Here is a 7,922-nt window from a genome sequence, read left to right as displayed (position 1 = left end):
CGTCCAGAATTCAGTATGATTTCAGGACAGCTTGGGAGTCATATTTATTCTGTCCTAGATTTCCCCCCTCATCTGTTTTGCTATACGAGAGTCTTCTACCATCTGATGCATGCCACCTCCTTATAACATCAGAACAAAACAAAACAAAAAATCAGTTGACAACAATTTCCTACATCACGAGACAAAGGTTCATCATATCGCAAGGCAGTTGCCATGGCAAAAGCTTTGTGCTATTGCGAACCCTCTGATGGTGATAACAGGAAATGATGTCAGCAACATACCTACCTAGAGCCCTTTATCAACAAGTATGTGCAGCTTGAGCTCCTTCAGGGCATCTTTCAAGCTTGCTTGAAAATGAAGAGAAAGAGCCTGCCTTACGACAGGACTACACATGTGAAATGTAAAGTGCTGAATCAAGCTTGACAAATAAAGGAGAGGGAAATGCAAAGCTATAGAAAGTACTGGGTTTTTTTGCTCTATAAGACTCACTTTTTCCTTCCTAAAAAGGGGAAATGTGTGTGCGTCTTATGGAGCGAATGCAGGCTGCGCAGCTATCCCAGAAGCCAAAACAGCAAGAGGGATTGCTGCTTTCACTGAGCAGTGATCCCTCTTGCTGTTCTGGCTTCTGAGATTCAGAATATTTTTTTTCTTGTTTTCCTCCTCCAAAAACTAGGTGCGTCTTGTAGTCTGGTGCGTCTTATAGAGCGAAAAATACGGTAGCTTCAAACGTATCTCCTTAATAATCCCTGCTTATTCAACTTTGCAGAGGTGTGGGGGAGTTGAATCAATCAGAATTTTATAAAGTCCTCTGAACTACAATATTTTTTAATCAACTTAAAAAAAAAACTTCCTACAATAGAAGACTATAAAGGTAAAGGGACCCCTGACAATTAAGTCCAGTCGCGAATGACTCTGGGGTTGTAGCGCTCATCTCGCTTTAAAGGCCAAGGGAGCCGGGTTTGTCCGCAGACAGTTTTTCCGGGTCATGTGGCCAGCATGACTAAGCCGCTTCTAGCGAAACCAGAGCAGCACACGGAAACACTGTTTAGCTTCCTGCCAGAGCAGTACCTATTTATCTACTTGCACTGTGTGCTTTCGAACAGCTAGGTTGGCAGGAGCTGGGACCGAACAACGGGAGCTCACCCTGTTGCGGGGATTCGAACCACGGCCTTTCGATCGGCAAGCCCAAGCAGCACAGTGGTTTAACCCACAGCGCCACCTGCATCCTAGAAGACTATAGAGATGCAAATATTCATTCGTAGTTGTTAATCACCCAAGATCAGCTACTGGGTTTTGCTTCAAAGTGTGCTGTGCTGTAAATCACCAAATTAAGATGGGCTGGGAACCCTTGTTTTCCCACCCACAAAACCTCCACTGGTTTAAAACAAGATGAGTAAATAAGATGGGTAACTAAGTACATCTGTTCAAAACAACTCCAATCCAGTTAGGGGTAGGGGAGTTCTCACTGTGAAAATGTTTTTTGAAAAACAAACAAGCGAACATCTACATCCATGTCCCCATGACGCTGCATAAAATGTTGCATGTCATACTTCATAAAGCTGTTTATTACCTTTCTCCTCCTCCTCCTCATCATACCAAGTCAAACCTGTGCATCTTTTCTCAGAAGATACAGGACATTTCCAGGTGACCTATTTATTGAGTAGTCATCCTGTTTCGTATGCTCAAAGTCTGGGGAGAGGTGAGGCAACTGTTTATCGAGCATCCATTCTGAAGTGTTTGCAAGGAGGTGATACTTGATATTCCAGGCTTTCTAGAACATTTTTTTGGGACTTTCCTTATCACGAAACGTCTGATTTTGGGGAAAGGAGGTGTACCCTGTGCACCAAATCAACTTTAATTGCGTGACCTTAATTTGCCAGTATGTGGCTGTGTGCACACTACACAGCTTCAAAGCACATTTCCCCCTCAAAGAATTCTGGTCACTGTAGTTTGTTAGCAGTTTATGGAAATTGGAGGAGTAAAGTACGGTGCCCAGAATTCTTTGGAGGCGAGAATGTGCTTTGACATGTACTTTAAAGAGTGTGTATACAATCCGAAAACAGCAGCTCTCTGGAAGCTGTATATATTTTTCCCCATGGGCAAAAGAAAGCTGGGAGGCAAGTGTGACTGGAAACACAGCAAAAGGGGAAAGGTGAAGCAGCTGGGTTGCCCCCCCCCCCATCAATGAAAATTTCTGCTTCAGATTCAGTCATCTCTCTGTTATTTGATCTCTTACAGACTTCCAGTCACCCTCTGGCAGCTTTGACTTTCAGACACCAAAAATTGCATTTGTTTCAAAGGGAATGGAAAAAAAACCCAACAACCAGGTTTCAAAACTTTATGGAAAGCACATGAGGTTAGTGGAATAAATATTTGTTTCTGGATGGATCTGAGCACTTTAAAACAGAAAGGGCAACCCCATACATGTTTAGTCAGAAGCAACTCCCACTATGTTTGATGGACACGCTTCCCCTAGGGAGTGTATTTAAAATGGCAGCTGCCTGACGTTCCTCACTGCAATATGCACAGAGCCAGGTATTTCCTTTTCGAAAAAAGAGAAGTAACTAAATAGCAAACAATGGCAATTTGTTTGACACTCTTCTCATACTTTGTCCCAGCAACAACAATCTTGTGGAGCAGATTGGAATTACTGACTTATTGCAGATATGAGGGAGAGAACTCAGGCTGAGAGATCTTACCTGAGGACATTTTTGGCATCCGTCTTGTCTCGAGAGACAATGGAGTGCTCCTCCAGGGGTGAAGTCAAACCACTGCATTAGCAGTGCTCTCTTCCACCATGTGAATCTGACCAGAGAAGACATCTGGGCTAATCACTCCAAGCCCAGACTGTGTATTTAGAAACATGACTAACCTTTTTTGCCTGTGTTTTCTTGCTGCTGTATGAAAAAGCACATGAATGTGACCTTTGAAAGGTTTGAAAGTAAACCATTTTTTTTAACTTACCAAACTATTCAGTTTTTTCTATGCTAAAGTTGCTTTGAAAGAGTCTTTAAAGAAGGTGGCTCAGTTGGGTAGAGCATGGTGCTGATAATGCCAAGGTCATGGGTTTGATCCCCATATGGGCCAGCTGCATATTCCTGCATTACAGAGGGTTGGACTAGATGACCCTCAAGGTCCCTTCCCACTCTACGATTCTATGATTCTAAAAACTGGATTTTTAAAGGTATTTGTTGTTGTTTAGTCGTTTAGTCATGTCCGACTCTTCGTGACCCCATGGACCAGAGCACGCCAGGCACTCCTGTCTTCCACTGCCTCCTGCAGTTTGGTCAAACTCATGTTAGCAGCAGACTATATTTCCACACTTTACTTCGCTGCATGTTTTGTGATTTTAAACTTCTGCTTGAGCTCTCTTATTGGAGAGTGCATGCCCCACGTCTGGATCCAGGGAATTCTTCTTCAAACCAATCATAACCAACAATAGCTGAGTGAGATTCGAAGCAGAGATATTCTTCATACTCCTAGTCCCTACACTACACCAACTCTGTACCTAACAGTTCCTGTGTGGTACAGAGGTTAAAGCAAGAGTCAAGTTCAACCCCCCCCCCCCAGCCATAGCTGGGTAACCCTGGGCAAGTTGGTACAATTTCTCAGCCTAACCTACCACACAGAGTTGTGAGGATAAAGCAAGGCAGCGGCAGGGGGATGGGGAGAGAGGATCAGTGTATGCTGCTGTGAGATTCTCGGAGGATGGATGGGATCAGATACAGATGGACTAAAGGAATAAATTGGTGAGAAAGTTCTTTCCAAAAGTGTTACGTGACACACTGAATTCCTGTGCGGACTGCTCCACATGAGGATGTTCGACACAACTTTTGCCAAAGGAACTGGGCCAGTAATATGTGTCTCACCTGCGTTGCCTCTCGTCTCGCCTAACAAAGAAGCAGCCTGTCCTCTGAAACTCCTCTGTAATGAAGGGCTGGATCAGGTAGCACTGGAAAGGCACACAAAGGGCAACTGATAACCAGGACTCCATGCAACCTGCACCACTCTCTTGCTCAGACCCCCATTTTAATTCTACTTCTGGGAAATCCAGTCACTACAAATGGTAAAACGGGAATTAAACACACTGGGCCGCATTTGTGCATTTCGTGTTACTTAGACTACTTCTAAGAGCCAGAAATTTACAGGAAAGATAACTTCATCAAATTTGGATCTCCGTGCCAGTTTTCTCATTAGCTGGACTTGCTTCTTGCCTCAAAGAGGATGTTTTGGTTCCAGTCACAGAGTTCAAAAGGCTTGATTCAGGCTGCAAGTGGGCATCCTCTGTTGTCAGGATTGTAAAGCAGAATGGGTAGCAGGGCGGGTTCAGTCCACACTCACCCACCTTCCTAGGACTCATTTTCTTATCTTTTCCACCCACGCCAGTAGCGATTATTTCTGATCACCCAGCCTCGTGGGGAGAAAAATGGCTGACAAACCTTGTTTCATAGGGGGGAGAGTTCCACAGTGGCTAGTGTCTTTGGGACTGGTAGGGCGGAAAGGCAGGTAGACCAACAGTAGGCAGGGGCCAGAGTGAATGACAGGTAGAGCCAATTCATTCAGGTTTTGTCTCAATCCTACCACTTGCTGAGTTCTACTACGAGAATGCAAACCCTAAGGACACTCGCCAGCTAATCGCAGTTCCTCTTGCTTCATGGGAATCACAGATAGATTACCGTAAATTGTGGCCTGCCATGGCACGTAAACCTAGATATATTTAAAGTAAGATCCTCACGCTTATAATAGGATGCTTCAAATGTATCATCTAGTCATCACTTGCATCCGTGCCCCCAGACTGCCTGGTGAAAATAAGAGGCCCACTGTACTGTGGGTGCGAAAGCCCACATCTGATGTGTTCTATGATTAGAAACTGGATTTGTTTGGCTTGACTATAAAAACCATGAAGCTCTGCGCCTCGGGTCTTAATTTTTGATCCACCACAGTACCATGAAACACTAAATCTGATTTTCACGGTGAAATCGCCTCCATCTATGTTTTTGTACGGTAGAAGCATCATGAAATGTTGGATCCATGCTATATATATATATATATATATATATATATATATATATATATAATTTGCCTTGAATTTCATGGGTATGCATGTGAGTCGTGGGTAGACAGCAGATCTGTATTGTCTGATCACATTGCCTCTGGAAAGTCGGTGGAGATACTGCTAGGCCCAAAAGCAAATTTCTGTTTAGTGCTTCAGATGCACTTTTATACAGTGCCTTTTAATTCTTCTTTTTTTAAAAAAGGTGCTGGTACTCACCATGAATGTGTTACTGTAAGTGCCACACTTTTAACATAGGCGGCGGGCGGGGGGGGGGGGGAGAGGTGCCAGTACTGCATATCGTTGAGTACCTCCAGTAAAAGTGCTGCTTTCGTAGAATCATTGAATTGTAGAACTGTAGAATTGGAAAGGACCCTGAGAATAAACTAGTCCAGCCCCCTGCAATGCAGGAATATGCAGCTGTCCCATACGGGGATCAAACCTGCAACCTTGGCGCTTAGACAAATAATATGTTAGCAGTCTTGTGAGCTTTCAAGTTACACAGAAGCCTTTTAAAATTTCCTGTCTGAAGAAATTATTATTTGTAACTCTGTGGAATGCGACACCAATGTTTGCACAGAATGCTTTCTCTGGTACAATTTTTAAAAAATTATTCTTAAAAAAGAATTCTGTGTAACTCTTCTTAGAAATCAACCAGCATCTTAGGTGAGGACGATAAAACACAGTATATCGCCCACAATGATCTGGAGAATTTCTTGTTCAAAGCCTGACTTCAGGCCAAGGCTATATATACAGTAAGTCTAAAAAAGACAGAGAGCGCAGATTCTTCAAAGTCCATCAACTCCTCCTCCTGCCAATTTTAGCTTGAAGTGGTTGGCTTTGCTTTAGGCCCAAACCAATGACCCTGTTTCCTGCATTTGGAGCATGACTAACCTTGTAGCTGAGGAAGCTGAAAGGAGGCTGTTGCACAAACACATTCAAAACTGTGTTGAAATACTATATTCTTCTTGGATTGTAGAAATGTAAAAGTCATAGGAAGGGCAACAGCAGGGGTCGACTTGTGTAATCTTTCGTAATATGGAATCTGCTGTGAGGCCAAAATTTTGCACCCCGAAATGGATCTTCAGAGTTATGGATCTTCTCAATTTTGCACCTGTCAGCTTGGTGACCTGTGCAGGGTTATGCCAACCTAGCAGTTCAAAAGCATACCAGCAAGAGCAGATTAGTAGGTACCATTGCGGCGGGAAGGTAAATGGTGTTTCCATGCGCTCTGGCACTCGTCACGGTCCTCCTTGCGCCAATAGCTACAGTGGTGCCCTGCAAGATGAATGCCTTGCAAGACGGAAAACTCGCTAGACGAAAGAGTTTTCCGTTTTGGAGGTGCTTCGCAAAACGAATCTCCTATGGGCTTGCTTCGCAAGACGAAAATGTCTTGCGAGTTCCTGCGGGGTTTTTTTCCTCCCCCCTTTTTTTAAGCCGCTAAGCCGCTTATCAGCTGATCCGATAAGCTGATAAGCCGCTAAAAGCCGCTAATAGCGCTAATCCTCTAATCCGTCAATGGGCTTGCTTCGCAAGACGAAAAAACCGCTAGACGAAGAGAATCACGGAACGGATTCTTTTCGTCTTGCGAGGCACCACTGTATTTAGTCATGATGGTCACACGACCCGGAAAGCTGTCTGTGGACAAATGCTGGCTCCCTCGGCCTGAAAGCAAGATGAGCGCCACACACCATAGTCGCCTTTGACTGGACTTAACAGTCCAGGGGTCCTTTACCATTTTACCTGTGTGGGGAACTGCCACACCGCCCTAAATATGGCCCTGGCAGCAGCTTGAATTATTACTAAGGAGGAGAAAGGCAGGTGGTAGAATTGTGTAGGGTGGCTCCAGAAGGCATCCAGTCAATTCCTTTGTTATTTGCCCCACAAACAGGATCATATATTTCCCCCCACAAAAACTATATAGGCTTTAAATTTGGAGAAGGAGGCGGACTTCTGTGCTGTTCTAGGCTGTGTATTATGTTAGTCAAAAAATGCAGCCCAGCTACCAGTCAAATTTCTGCCTCTTCTGCCATTATCCAGCTAAGTCCCCTTTTCTAAAGGTAAAGGTAAAGGGATCCCTGACTATTAGGTCCAGTCGTGACCAACTCTGGGGTTGCGGTGCTCATCTCACTTTATTGGCCGAGGGACCCGGAGTGCAGCTTCCGGGTCATGTGGCCAGCATGACGAAGCTGCTTCTGGCGAACCAGAGCAGCGCACGGAAACGCCGTTTACCTTCCCGCCAGAGCGGTACCTATTTATCTACTTGCACTTTGACGTGCTTTCAAACTGCTAGGTTGGCAGGAGCAGGGACTGAGCAACAGGAGCTCACCCCGTTGCGGGGATTTGAACCGCCGACCTTCTGATCAGCAAGCCCTAGGCTCTGTGGTTTAACCCACAGCGCCACCCCCGTTCTTTCTCCTTTGTACAGTGGTACCTCAGGTTACATATGCTTCAGGTTACAGACTCCACTAACCCAGAAATAGTTCCTCGGGTTAAGAACTTTACTTCAGGATGAGAACAGAAATCGTGCTCCAGCCGCGCGGTGGCAGCAGGACGCCCCATTAACTAAAGTGGTGCTTCAGGTTAAGAACAGTTTAAGGTTAAGAACGGACCTCTGGAACGAATTAAGTACTTAACCCGAGGTACCACTGTAACTGTCCCTCTTACAAACAGTAGAATCCCAAGTAAGAAGTGATGTGTTGTTTTAATCATGTTGCCAGCTGGACACTACTTACCCCATAGCTGTCAACCTTCAGATTTGAAAATAAGTGATCAGCAGCCTCACCTGTCCTGGGGACAGTCTACGGGATATCTAACAATCCGGGATAGCAGGAAACGGCACTGGAATAAGGGACTTTCCCGCAAAAAA

At 44.8% G+C, this 7,922-nt stretch overlaps 1 long non-coding RNA gene across 1 annotated transcript; it reads left to right on the top strand.

Moving 5' to 3' along the window:
* Positions 1–668: 668 nt before the first annotated feature.
* On the top strand, positions 669–4,522 carry LOC310703460. The gene is made up of 3 exons (XR_014524149.1): positions 669–1,699; positions 2,239–2,356; positions 2,619–4,522. It is a non-coding gene; the product is annotated as an uncharacterized lncRNA (long non-coding RNA).
* Positions 4,523–7,922: the final 3,400 nt, after the last annotated feature.

The sequence above is a fragment of the Podarcis liolepis genome, assembly GCF_965112155.1.
Source record: "Podarcis liolepis genome assembly, chromosome: 3".
Classification (NCBI taxonomy): domain Eukaryota; kingdom Metazoa; phylum Chordata; class Lepidosauria; order Squamata; family Lacertidae; genus Podarcis; species Podarcis liolepis.
The sequence above is the reverse complement of the archived record's forward strand: the minus strand, read 5'-3'. Positions and strand labels throughout refer to the sequence as shown.